The following is a 12775-nucleotide window of genomic DNA, read 5'->3' on the forward strand; positions in this document are numbered from 1 at the left end:
TAAAACACGTTGTTGATTCATTAACACTGAACTCACAGCCAACAGCACTATATCTCATGCTCAGACAATGCTTATTTAACATGCATATTCTCTCCACAAGCCCCATCACGGCCTTTTTTGCACTTAGGAACAGCTAGGCAGTGCTTCTTGGGGCACGATGCTCAGGGGCCATTTTATTTTATTTTTTAAAGATTTTATTTATTTATTCATGAGAGACACACACAGAGAGAGAGAGAGAGAGAGGCAGAGACACAGGCAGAGGGAGAAGCAGGCTCCAGCAGGGAGCCCGATGCGGGACTCGATCCCGGGTCTCTAGGATCACACCCTGGGCTGAAGGCAGTGCTAGACCACTGAGCCTCCCAGGCTGCCAACTCAGGGGCCATTTTAAACAGTGAAACCATTGACAGAAAGCCCAGCGATGCCAAACGTGTGGCACTGAATAGGTTGCAAAAGGACACACTTATTTCCAGGATGAGAGAAGCATGAAACTAGAAGGCGGACCATTGCCTTGCTGGACCTCAGCTGGGGACACGTGCATCAGGTGACTCAAATCTTTCACCATCTGCGCCTGTCATGATTGAGAGCAGCACGAGTATTAATTTTGAGGTTTCAAATACGTTCGAGCGAGCAGGCAACCTGGTAAATACCGAATCCACGAATAATGAGCTTCAACTGTCTATACATGATTTCTTTCAAGGAATTGGCTCACATGCCTGTAGAGGCTAGCAAGTTCGCAATCCAGAAGGCAGGCCAGCAGGCTGGAGCTTAGGCAGGAGCAGATGCTGCAGTGTTGGGGAAGAGTTTCTCCTTCCTCGGGGAAACGTCAAGTTTTGCTCTTAGAGACTTTCCAAGGATTAGTGGAAGGCCACCCATATCATATTATCGAGCGGAATCTCCTTCATTTAAAGCGAACTGATTACAAAATGTTAACCACGTCTACAAAAGACCCCCGGGAGCCACCTCTAGATGAATGTTTGCTTGACTGAGTGCTAGAGCCTCACCGACGTGACACATGAAAGTAACCATCACTGATGGTGTGGAAGGGAGGGAGAGCCAGCTGCAAACCATGTAGGTCACTGAAGTGAGAAAATCCTGTTACTTGGGCCCTGCTCTTAGAGTTTCTAGAATCCTTTCCCTCCTTCTGAGCATTTAAGAGCTCCCTGCTACCACTTCCAGGGAAGAGGACTGGGTGGAAGGACAGATGGCCATGGAGGGCAAGGGCCAAGAGGTGTGGCTATGGAGCTCAAAATACTTTGAGAGTAAAGTCCTAATGCATTTGTCATGTATTTCCCCATAGCCTCTCAGCTACACTTATTCATTTTTGAATTATTGCCACTATTATTCATTTTTCTTTAAGATTGTGGAGTCTGGCGATCCCTGGGTGGCACAGTGGTTTAGCACCTGCCTTTGGCCCAGGGCACGATCCTGGAGACCCGGGATCGAGTCTCATGTCGGGCTCCCGGTGCATGGAGCCTGCTTCTCCCTCTGCCTGTGTCTCTGCCTCTCTCTCTCTGTGTGTGACTATCATAAATAAATAAATAAATAAATAAATAAATAAATAAATAAATAAAAGATTGTGGAGTCTGGAGCTCTTGAGTGGCTCAGTTGGCTGGGTATCCAACTCTTGATTTTGGCTCAGGCCATGATCTCAGGATCGTGGGATTGAACCCCGTGCTGGGCTCTACCCTCAATGGGGAGTCTGACTGAGATTCTCTCCCTCTGGCCCTCTACATGCTCTGTCTCAAATAAATAAATCATTTTTTTAAAAAGATGTAGAGTCGGGACACCTGGGTGGCTCAGTGGTTGAGCATCTGCCTTTGGCTCTGGGTGTGATCCCGGAGTCCTGGGATCGAGTCCTGCATCTGGCTTCCAGGAGGGAGCCTGCTTCTCCCTCTGCCTATGTCTCTGCCTCTCTCTGTGGGTCTCTCCTGAATAAATTAAAGAAACCTTAGGGAAAAAAAGATGTAGAGTCCTATAAAGTAGTTGCATTGTAGTATCACTGAGGTATTTTTTTTAGTAACAAAATATCTGGTTAAAATACTTCGGATAAAGTATCCAAAATGGTTAAAGAGGAGAAAGGAGGAGAAGGAGAAGAGGGGGAAGGAAGAGAAAGAAGAAGAGGAAGGAAGAGGAGGGAGAAGGAGATGCGAATATACAGTAAAGCCTGCATGTGGCCCACAGAGCCTGGAGTATCTCCCATCTGACCCCTCACAACACAAGTTTCCTGACCTTGGGCTTGGGAACTGGACCATGGCCTCAAGGATGGAGCCTCCATCTTCCCACTTCCTTCACATACCAACCTCGTCCTCCCTCATGGACAGCCACCATGCCTACAGATGCCTGGTTGAGGAAGGGACAGAACTTTGTCATCTAGTGTCTCTCTTTTACCACAAGGGAAGATCCTTTCCAGAAGACCCCAGTCTACCTCCCTCAGCCTCCATTGGCTGAAACACCATCACATGGGCTAGCTGCAGGGGAGGCTCCATGGACTGGAACACAGCCACACGGGCTAGCTGCAAGGGAGGCTGGGAAAGGGCTGGCTGTTTTAAGACTCCCCGTGGGAGGACTCCTTTCACATAAAGAAGCAGCAGGTGGGATTACCTGTTGGGGTGACATCCACCAGTGTTTGCTCATGGGAACACTCACCTCCCCAAAGCTATTTATAATAATACCAACCATTTATGGTGTGAAGACAGGGACACTGTCCTCGTGTTAGATGTTGGTCGGTGCTAAGGGTCCACCCTCCTGTCTGTGGGATGCAGAGACGAGAATGCATGCAGCTGATCAGCTGGGATTCATGCTCAGCTCTCCAGAGCACTTTAGGTCTTAATCTGTGTGGTGGTTAGCCAGGCACAGAAACCTAAAATTCATTACCTTGTATACCTAAAGTCCATTCACTTTATGTACTATGTGATACCTTAATAGAAAAAGGTATAAAACTGCCAAAAAAAAAAAAAAAGAGTACAGGGGTCTTTACATCATCCTACTAAATACATACAAAGACACATTTATACAAATACTTGTGTACGTATCCATCCATATATATGTATAGACCCCATATCCTCTATGTACGTAGATAGGTGTGCAGATACACGTTAGCTGGTGTGTATTGAGTCCAATTAAGAGCAACTGGTATACGGTGAGGGTCAGCAAAGCTGACCAGGGATTCCCATCTCCTTCCCAGGCAACTATGCTCTAATAAGAAGCTTTCTCTTTGATCTCACATTTACCCCTTGTCAACACCCTTCCAGTAGCTCCTGGATTTGCAAGGTCCTAGATAAGACACTGAATTACTCTCCACCACAGAATCTATGGGATCCCAGAGAAAAGGCAATGCCCACCTCTTTGTGACATCTTCTTTAAATAATCAGTAGAACTAAAGAATTAAAAACCTTTGTAACAGTGACTTTAAATAAGAGACTTTTTTTTTTTTTTTAGCATTCCCCCTTGCTTTTCTTCTCAAAACACAAGGGGCTAATTAAAAGTAGAAAAGTTCTCGTTTGATCAGAAATTCTTATGTTTAGGAAAAAAGCAGAGAAAACTACTCTCATATTCAGGAAGGGCTTAATTGGCTTTAAAGGCACCAAATTCCCTTTCTCTCTCTGGGACATTCCAGGTGAACCTTCTTTTCTGAGCCCGCAAAGAACAGGTAAAGTGATGGGGTCATGAGAATTAGAGCTTCCACTTGAAAGATGGTCTTTTGATTTGAATATATGAGATTCTCTTCCAACCCAACACATATGATTCTTCTCTGAGCACCTCCTGGAAGTCCTGGTCTTTTGGCTGACTTCTCTCCATAAATGACTTTATTACTTGAGCTGTAAGCTTGTTTATTGAGGAAGATGTGTGTGGTGGTCCCTAATGGAGCATGTCGGCATAAAAGCCCCATTATACTGAGTCAGGACTGGGTCCATCCATTTCGCACCACACTCTCTCCTGGATTTATTAGAATTAGTGCAGGAAAAGTGAGTGCTCGATGTAGCACAGCCTTTCTGAAACGGATGTGTTTCCACCACTAGAGTAGACTAGAAAAAGAATTCCCTGGGCTCATAGGTGCTCCTACCAAGAGGAACCATGGAGTTCATCAAAAGATGAACATCACTGAAAGTGGGTACAAGATAGCAAAGTGATGTATCTATGGAAAAGGAAAATTCACAAACGTTCTTTCCACCACAGTGACCCTAAAAGTCGGCATGTCCATTGGTTGGGAGACTGTTTTCAGTTCTGATTTGTTAAGTGGACGATTAAAATGATTGCATCAGGAGAAAGTCACACACAATTCAGTTTAGCATTAGAAAATTTTTTTTGTCTTATAAAGTGCCTATCTCTTGACTCTTGCCAATTTTTGTTTAGTAATTAAAGCAGGAACTCATTTATCCACTAACGGGGACAAGTGTGCATGAAGGTGTGTGTTGATCTAGCATGTCCTTGCAGAGAGCATGCTCCTGTTGCCCTCTCTGCTCATTATTCAGTTACTGATACTGTCACCTAAAAACGACACTGGTGGGAATGCCAGCAAGGGTGACTTGGGTTTAGGGGTGGGAATAGTCATGGTGGGGTGTGAGGGTAAGGAGTGCAAACCTGGCAAAGAATGAAGCACAACAGAGAAAGCGAAGCACTGGCTCTTGGACGGTATTTGCACTGACCTGGCTTACATCTTTGGAAGATCTGTTTCATCACTGGCCGAATCTTTGGAACTATCTGTGAATAATAGATGAGGCATTTGGGTTGTCTAAGGTGTGTGATGTCTTGTGCTCTCTTTAAAAGAGCTAGGATGCACGTTACTTATTACCCATCAACACGAGACATACTCCCCAGTCTTATCTAAAAGGTATCAGTATTTTTGCCGTGATGTTGCCCAATGCAAAGATTATGAAGCATCACCTTAATAACTAAGATTTCTGGGTTAAGTGTGAGAGGTACCTGGTCATAAGTGCCGGTGGACAGTTACGTAAATAATTCAGAAAGATCTTATGGCTCCATAAAATGAATGCCTACAACTCTTGTGTCTCCAACCCTTTCTGCTGACCATCAGGAAAGTATAAATAAGGATTCTACTTGGTTGAAAGTGATAATAATCTGCTGGATGTGGCTTAAGCAAAAAACAAAAGGGATTCATTTTAAAGATATTCCATGTTTTATGGGGTGCAAAGGTTATAAAGCATCTGGGTCTTGGGGAAGGTTTAGAATCAGATATTAAAATGCCAATGAATATATTTTGTTCCAGCTCTCAGCACTGCCCTTCTCGGGACATCTGCTGCAAGATGGCTAAGCGAATCGGGCTTTCTAAAATTAAGTCCTGGTGGTCATTATCATTATCTCCCAATAGTTAGAGAAAGGTGTTAGCTCTGAGTCTCCTCCCACAATTTACAACCATGTTCCAATGAAAGTGAATATCAGGCCAGATTTTGTTTTCTTAACAAACAGGCACAGAACAGGCCCAACTCCCTCCATTGAGGTGCCCCAACCACATCCTGCTTAAAAAGTCTTCTAGAAGCAAAGAACACATTTTATGTTAATTCATTGAATTTAAATTTAAGAAAAAGAAGCAAGGGCTCCTGAGTGGCTCAGTTGGTTGGGCTTCTACCTTGGGCTCAGGTCATGATCCCAGGGTCTTGGGATCAAATCCTGCATCAGGCTCCCTGCTCAGCGGGGAGTCTGTTTCTCCCTCTGCCTTTACACCCTGCTTGTGCTCTCTCTCTTTCTCACTCTTTCTCAAATAAATACATAAAATCTTTTAAAAAAATAAAGAAAAAGAAGCAAAGGTAATGGTACTCCAGCACAAAGGTTGACACATTATTTTTTCTCTAAAGAGCCCATATGTTTTTTAAGTTTTGCAGGTGATACAGTCTCTGTTGCAACTACTCAGGTCTGTCTTAGTGTGAACACAACTACAGACAATATGTAAATGTATTAATGTTGGTATATTCCAATCAACTTTATCTATGAACCAAAATTGTAATTTCATAATTTTCATAGGTCAAGAAATATTGTCCTTTTGATTATTGCTAGCCACTTACAAATGTAAAAGTGATTCTTAGCTCACGGGCTGTGCAAGATCAGGTGGTGGGCTGAAATTGGCTAGTAGGCTGTGGTTTGCCGACCCCAGCTCTAACAGGGTATTCCTAATGATGGTGGCATGATCAAGAGTCTGCCAAAGCAGCACGATCCTAGAACCATTTACTAATCAAGCATGGGACAACTTTGTGACAAGATGATTCTGTGGTTATTTTTCACATAGCCTTCAAAAGGAGGGCTGCATTATGCCATCTACAGCCCACCAAGTAGAAACCAGAACATTCTTTGATAATAATGACAAACCCTAATATGCTTGAGGGCTACCTCAACTTCCAGCCAGTGTCCAGATCTCATTCAGTTGTCCACCAATATCCATTTATTGTCACAGGTTATAATCTCCTCCAAAAATAGGCCTCTATCATGTTGAATCTTAAGCAATAAGCATCCTTGCAAGTATCTCCATATCCCCATCCATTAGTGTGGTCCACACTGTCCAGCTTTTCACTTTGCCTGTTACACCCAGCTTCTGAGAAACTGTCTCTGGGGAGACTCTTAACTATGCTTCAGGGCTTCCTATTGTGGTTTAAAGGTTGACTTTTAGCATGGCTTCCGCTTGCTCTTCACCTAAAATGTGTTTGGCTCTCCCTTCAGGCCCACTTTTGAAGTTCAGAGACCCACCACAAAAGTTGTAAGCCACCACAGAATAGTTCTTGGGCTAGCAAAGCCCTTTCCCAAGGCCAAACTGATATTTCCACCTGCCTCCATTTGCCATGTCCCTGTTGAAATTCACATCAAAGAAAAAGGATTCACAGTTTGTGTGGAGATACTGTGATGTTTACTTCTGCAGGAAAAATAAACAACTGCAAAACAAATCAATTATCAGGGAAAATTAAAAAGGAGAACACCATTGTAAATCCTGGAGAGCACAGCTCAAAATATACTTCATGTCAATTTTATTAATCGTGGTCAATTTTCCAATGATGAGAAATTGGCAATTTCATCTGGTTCAATATAATTTGAAGTAAATTATAGATAACTTACTGGAATCAGATAATTCTTTTCTTTTACTTCAGGTATCCTTGTTCAGCTTCCCAATTTCTAGACCAGACAATATGGCGCTGCTACTGCTCAAATTTTTGCTTTCTAAAGAGAGAAAAAGGGAGAGAGTGAGAGAAACAGAGTGACACCAAATAATAGACTGCATTTCTTTTTTTTTTTCTTTTTTCTTTTTTCACCTGCTTTCTTGAAGATTAGTTGACCATATAGTTGTGAGACTGAGTTTCTTTTTGGCCCAGACCTAGGTCCTAGAGAAGGGGCTTTGAGCAGCTCTCATTCCTGGACCAATCAAGGAGGTGGTTCAGGTGGGGGTGAAACCAAAGTCACCGCATAAAGGAGTCTCCAAGAGTCCAACACTATGGACCAGAGTAGAGTGGTAACCAAGACAGTGATCATTGCAAGCCTGAGAGACAACCCAATAATCGTCCTTCAAGAATGTGAGCCTTCAAACCACTGTTCCATTGCTATGTTAGGGCTGTGTATGAGCCTTGAGAAAAAGAAGTGATATTACCAATAGTCAACACCAGACATCAGAACAGACTCAGGGCATAAAAGAGTGACCAAGCCATACCAGTGCATACCCTGCTCAGATAGGACGAGTTCCTCTGACTGGCATGCTCCTTCTAGAGTCAGTTCTGTTGTGGACCTAGGCAATGAGCAAGGGCTTTTCCAATAGAGAGGCCTACACGAGACTGGGCAAAGAGACAGACAGGGAGCTGGTGTGCCTTCTCCCAATTTTGCAATTTGTCACTTTGGTCTTTTGGTATTTGTTGCCCAGTGAGCTGCTAAGCTTCTGTGTTCACCAAGCATTCTTGTCCATCTCTGGAAAGGAGAAAGCATGAATAAGCACCAAGTCTGAATGTTGTCTTGCGTGTCTGCTTTGAAGAAGGGTTTCTAAAAATACCTTAGGGCTAAATTGCAGTGTCAAGGTTTAAAACCTTTCACTATCTAAATGACATAGCTCGGTCGATTTGCTTCTCAGCCCAAGGAATGTGAGCAAGTATGTCTGCAATGACTGCAGCATTCATCTGCCTTAGGAGTCCCTACTTCCAGCAACAGCCATGGGCAACACAGCCTAAGCCCCTTGTCCCTGCTAATCAGAACAAAGAGTCCTCACCTCAACAGGTGGCAGCTTATAAGAGAGCCTCAAAATTTGCCGAATGAATCCTGGAATGTTCTATCTTCTCCACCTCGAGGTTTCTTGAGCTCTTGTGTCTCTTTGGCACCAGTCAACTCCATTATTCTCCACTGGGAGGAGAGAGGGACCAAATCTCTGCTGTTGGAGGGGGCAGGTTTCAAATCTGTGCTGACGTTGCACAGTGCTTCCCACATGGAGGACAGGTGAGAATGGAATGTAAGCCTCATGGGACAGGAGAAAATGTCAGGGGTCACTGAGGGAGCTAATCTAACAGACAGATGCGTGCCTTCATGTTGAACTATAGGGGATGTTCTACTTTCATGGCTTCCTGCTAGGTCCCCAGTAGATATTTATCAAACCAGAGTGCACACTGGGAATTGGTGATGTTCAGAAGAAGAGAAGGCAGGAGGCAGGAGGAGGGGCTCTGGGACTGGGTTGTTTGCAAATACTGGAGGGGTCATGCTTCAACAGAGTAGAGCTTCCGCATGAGCTAAGGTACCCAATAGCTTCCCACTGCTTAAAGAATACATCCCAAACTACTCACGGGGCCTACAAAGGTCTATATATGTGGTTCTCACAATCACTTGAAGAGCATTAAAAAATATCGATGCCTGGACCGACCATGGGCTAATCTCTGGGATGGGGGCCTCAGCATCTGCATATTTTGCATACTAGAGGCTGGGAGTCTCTGCTGTCATAATCTGGAACTAACCTACCTGTCTAGATTTGTTCAGGGCTCCTGTCTCATTGGCCTCCTTTCTGTTCCTGGAATATTCCAAGTTCATTCCAACTTCAGGGCTTTTGGTTTCCCTGGTTCCTGTGCTCGGAAGAGTCTTCTTCCTCATTAAAGCTTGCTCATCAGCTCAAAATGTTAGTGAGGCCTTCCCTGACCCTCTGTACTGGTTTCCTAGGGCGGCTGTGACAAAGTACCCCAGAGAAGGTGGCTTAAAACAACAGAAGTATATTTTCTCATAGTTCTGGAAGCTGGAAGTTCAAAATCAAGATATTGGCAGGGCCATGCTCTCTGAAGCCTCTAAGGGAGGGTGCATTCCATATCTTTCTCTTTGCTTCAGTGGTTGACAGCAATCATTGGCGTTTCTTGGCTGGAAGATGCATCAGTCCAATCTCTGCCTCTGTCCTCTGTCCACACGTGGTGTTTTCCCTGTGTGTCTTCACATTGTCTTCTCTCAGCAAACATCTCTTCTCCAATTTTTATGAGGATACCAATCACTGGCTCCCTGTGATAAAATCATTTTGACTTGATTACATCCACAAGGACCATATTCCAATTAAGATCATGATCATAGGTACCAGGGGTTAGGACTTCAATATATTTTTAGAGGGGGCGCAATTTCACCCATAATGCTCTCCATCCAACGTAGCTTCTCCTCACTCTCTCTGGTCATTATTGCTTCACTTTTCTTGACTATGTTTGAAACGACCTCACTTCTTGATTAGTTTATTTGTGTGCTGGCTGTCTTCCTCACTGAATGTAAGTTCCATGAAATCAGGAACCTTGGTTATCTGGGGGGGGGTGGGGGGGGCGGGCACCATGTTGACCATGCCTGAAAGGGTGCATATTAAATATTTGGATTAATGAAGTAGGACTAATGATCAAAGAATAAAAATTACAGGGAAGCAGATTTTGGTTCACCCTGAGGAATACTTTTATATAATTAAAGCCCACTCAAAATGAAACAGTTGCTTTTTTTTTTTTAAAGTAATGAGTTCCCCATCATGGGAGAAGTTCTTTCCAACGTTGGGTAATGTCTTAGCAGGGATACTGGAGGGAGGATTCACATGTCAGTTCAGGAATGGATTTATGACCTCTAAGGACCTTTTAAATCCAGAAGTTCAATAATTCTATATTTGAGCAGAGACTTTTAAAACACACAGTGTCTCAACAAAATGACTCTAATGGTGAAAACTTCAGGCAGGCGGAAGTTCCTCAGCTCGCCCTCTGACAGGTGAAATCTTGTGACAGCCCTCATACCACATTACGTTTGTAGCCTCCCTCTGTCTCTTGAGTCTATTCTTAAGTGTAGTTAGAATTTCTTCTTGTTTTATTTATTGATGATTATTTTGGGGGGTAGGCCCTTTCTATCTCAGAGAAAACAGCAGAAGGAGATTTAACATTTCTGGTCGGGATCTCTTTAATGTCTTCGCTGAGCCTGTTACAATGAGAATCTTGTATTACGTTGGCCCTGTCTTAAGAAAGGAGCACCTTCTCTGTTGAAAGCTCTTGCTGCCAGGGGACTCAATGTTACCAGAGCAGTCAACTTTGATTTGTGTATCAATAATATCGTGTCAGTAGCCAGAGGGTATGGCATCAGGGCGTTCCAGATGCTTTTATTGGTGCTTTTGCTGGAGGATTATTTCAAATTAACTTCAGTCTCTTGGAAGACACTGAACAGTAGAATGCTATTTCCCATTTGTAAACAAAATGGTGAATAATTACAGGAGAAACCAAGACAGGCTGATTTCTAGGAAATGTCACGTCTGCAGATCTTAATTTTCTCCAAGCACTGTTGCCCTGTTCCTCTTCTCCTGTTGCTTATATCCTCGCAGGTGTAATACTGAATAGAACCTGGTTACAGGGTGATGGGTGGCTTCACAGCCACTCAACAAAATAACTAGAGACTCTTTTGCTGCCTCTGTATCCATGGGGCGAGATTGGGAGGCTGGGGAAGATAGAGTGGCAGTTTTAAATGGTATAATACAATGTTAAAAAAAAAAAAAGTTTGCATGTGATGGTGAAGGTAATGGTGTATACATTCTGGAGAAGACTGCGAAGCAAAGGGAGCAAACCACAAATTACCTGTGATTCTATCACCCAGGATAGCCACTGTTCACCATTTCGGTTTGTTTACTTTGGCTGTTCTCTCCATCCCTCCTTCCCCCCTTCTCTCTCTGAAATAATACTATTTGTTCACTTAATAATATAAAACAGAGGCTAGCAAGCCTTTCCTATAACGAGCTAGGTAGTAAATAAATACCTTGGGCTTTGCTGACCAAAGGGGCCTCCATCCCACCTACTCAGTCCTGCAGCTGCAGAACAAAACCAGCCAGAGATGGTAAGAAAGCAAATGGGTGTGGCCAAGATACCACCCAGACATTCACAAAAAATGCCTGATGGGCAGGATCTGTCCCGTTGGCCAGGGTTTGCAGACTCCTGATACAACATGATATATTTTTTTTACACATCACTAATATTTCTCAACACCATTTTCAAAGATGCCAGAGTATACCATTGCATTCATGCACTGTAATCTTTTAGACAATCCATTGTTGTTGGATATATTATACATGATTTCCATTTTTCGTTGTAGTAAGTAACGCAGTGATGACCATTCTTGTGGCTAAATCTTTCAACACAGTCTTGATTATTTTCCTTGGTATACATTAATTAAAAGAACATTGATAAGCCTGAGATATGCGCAAAGGCCTCACCGATTTCAGTTGTCCCAGAGGCATGCAGTTGTAGCCTGCTCCTCCTGTGTAGGCAATTCCCTCTGGACATTTTCCTGGTGTTGAATGTAAATTCACCCATAGTGGTATTAGGGCCCTGAAGTTAGTGCCAGTGATTATTGTCAGAAGGAGAGAGGAGTGGGAGAGATAAAGAGCTGTTTCAGGTTTCTTTTTGTGGGTCACAAATATTTTGAGAATATGAGAAAAACAAAGTCTGTTCTCTGAAGGAAAATGCACACCCCACAATATTCCACCTGTAATTTCAGAGGGCCCAAAGAAACCTAGGCAGAGAAACACAGTAACAATTGTCCCCATGAAAATCTACATCCCTGGAGACAGGTGCCCAAACTGGGTAAGACCTTCTGCCTGTTGATCTATCTTCTTTTTTCAGCATGGTCTAGTGGAGGTTTAGTTCTCCTGGTTGAAATTCTCTAAACCTAATTTTACGTGTTCTTATTATTGTTTCTTAAATGCTATAATCCCAGTTGTGCGATGAAGTGGGAAAAGAAAGAAAGGGGCTAGAGGAAGGAAGGGAGAATAAAACAAATGATGAAGAAATTGAAGAGAACAAGAAAAACAGAAGAAACACAGGTCAGGAAAATGAAGACCATGTCACTAGTTTTGCCCCCATCTCAAAGGTTTGAAGAATGTGTAACAAAGGCCCCAAATCCCCAAGCAAATTTGAGGCCTTGCCATTGGTGTTGAATCTGGCCCCATGTTCTATCCACGTTTATTGACTTTTGCTCCAAGCATGGCTCTTCTGTAGACACTAGGAAGACTGTCCAGGGAGCACCAGTACACACGCTCCAGGGTCTGTCTCTTTACATACATGGGGCAGGCTGCCTGGTGGGGCCCTTGGCAGCATCATGTTGGAGCACACAGGTCTTGGCTAAAGTAGCCAGCTCGGCTCAATGTGCCATGAAAGAGCAAGGGCTCAGCTTTACAAGCTACATCCAAAATCCAGATTTTTATGTGAATCTCCCACTATTAGAATGTTGGCAATGATTTTTTAAAATTTAGATTACAAATGGTAAAAAAGGCACAATTCTGAGCCTACACGTTGTCTGCGGGGAAAGATACTGTGACATTAAGTTG

General features: G+C 43.5%; 2 long non-coding RNA genes across 2 annotated transcripts in view; one reads left to right on the forward strand and one right to left on the reverse strand.

Moving 5' to 3' along the window:
• Positions 1-12775, forward strand: part of LOC112674132 (uncharacterized) — a 195764-nt gene that overhangs the window by 171357 nt on the left and 11632 nt on the right. The window lies entirely within an intron of this gene.
• Positions 1-12775, reverse strand: part of LOC112674131 (uncharacterized) — a 99623-nt gene that overhangs the window by 10454 nt on the left and 76394 nt on the right. The window contains exon 5 of the long non-coding RNA XR_007405669.1: positions 7060-7161. This is a non-coding gene — a long non-coding RNA (uncharacterized LOC112674131). The remainder of the gene's footprint in view (positions 1-7059; positions 7162-12775) is intronic.

This window comes from Canis lupus, chromosome 24 (assembly GCF_003254725.2).
Source record: "Canis lupus dingo isolate Sandy chromosome 24, ASM325472v2, whole genome shotgun sequence".
Lineage (NCBI taxonomy): Eukaryota > Metazoa > Chordata > Mammalia > Carnivora > Canidae > Canis > Canis lupus.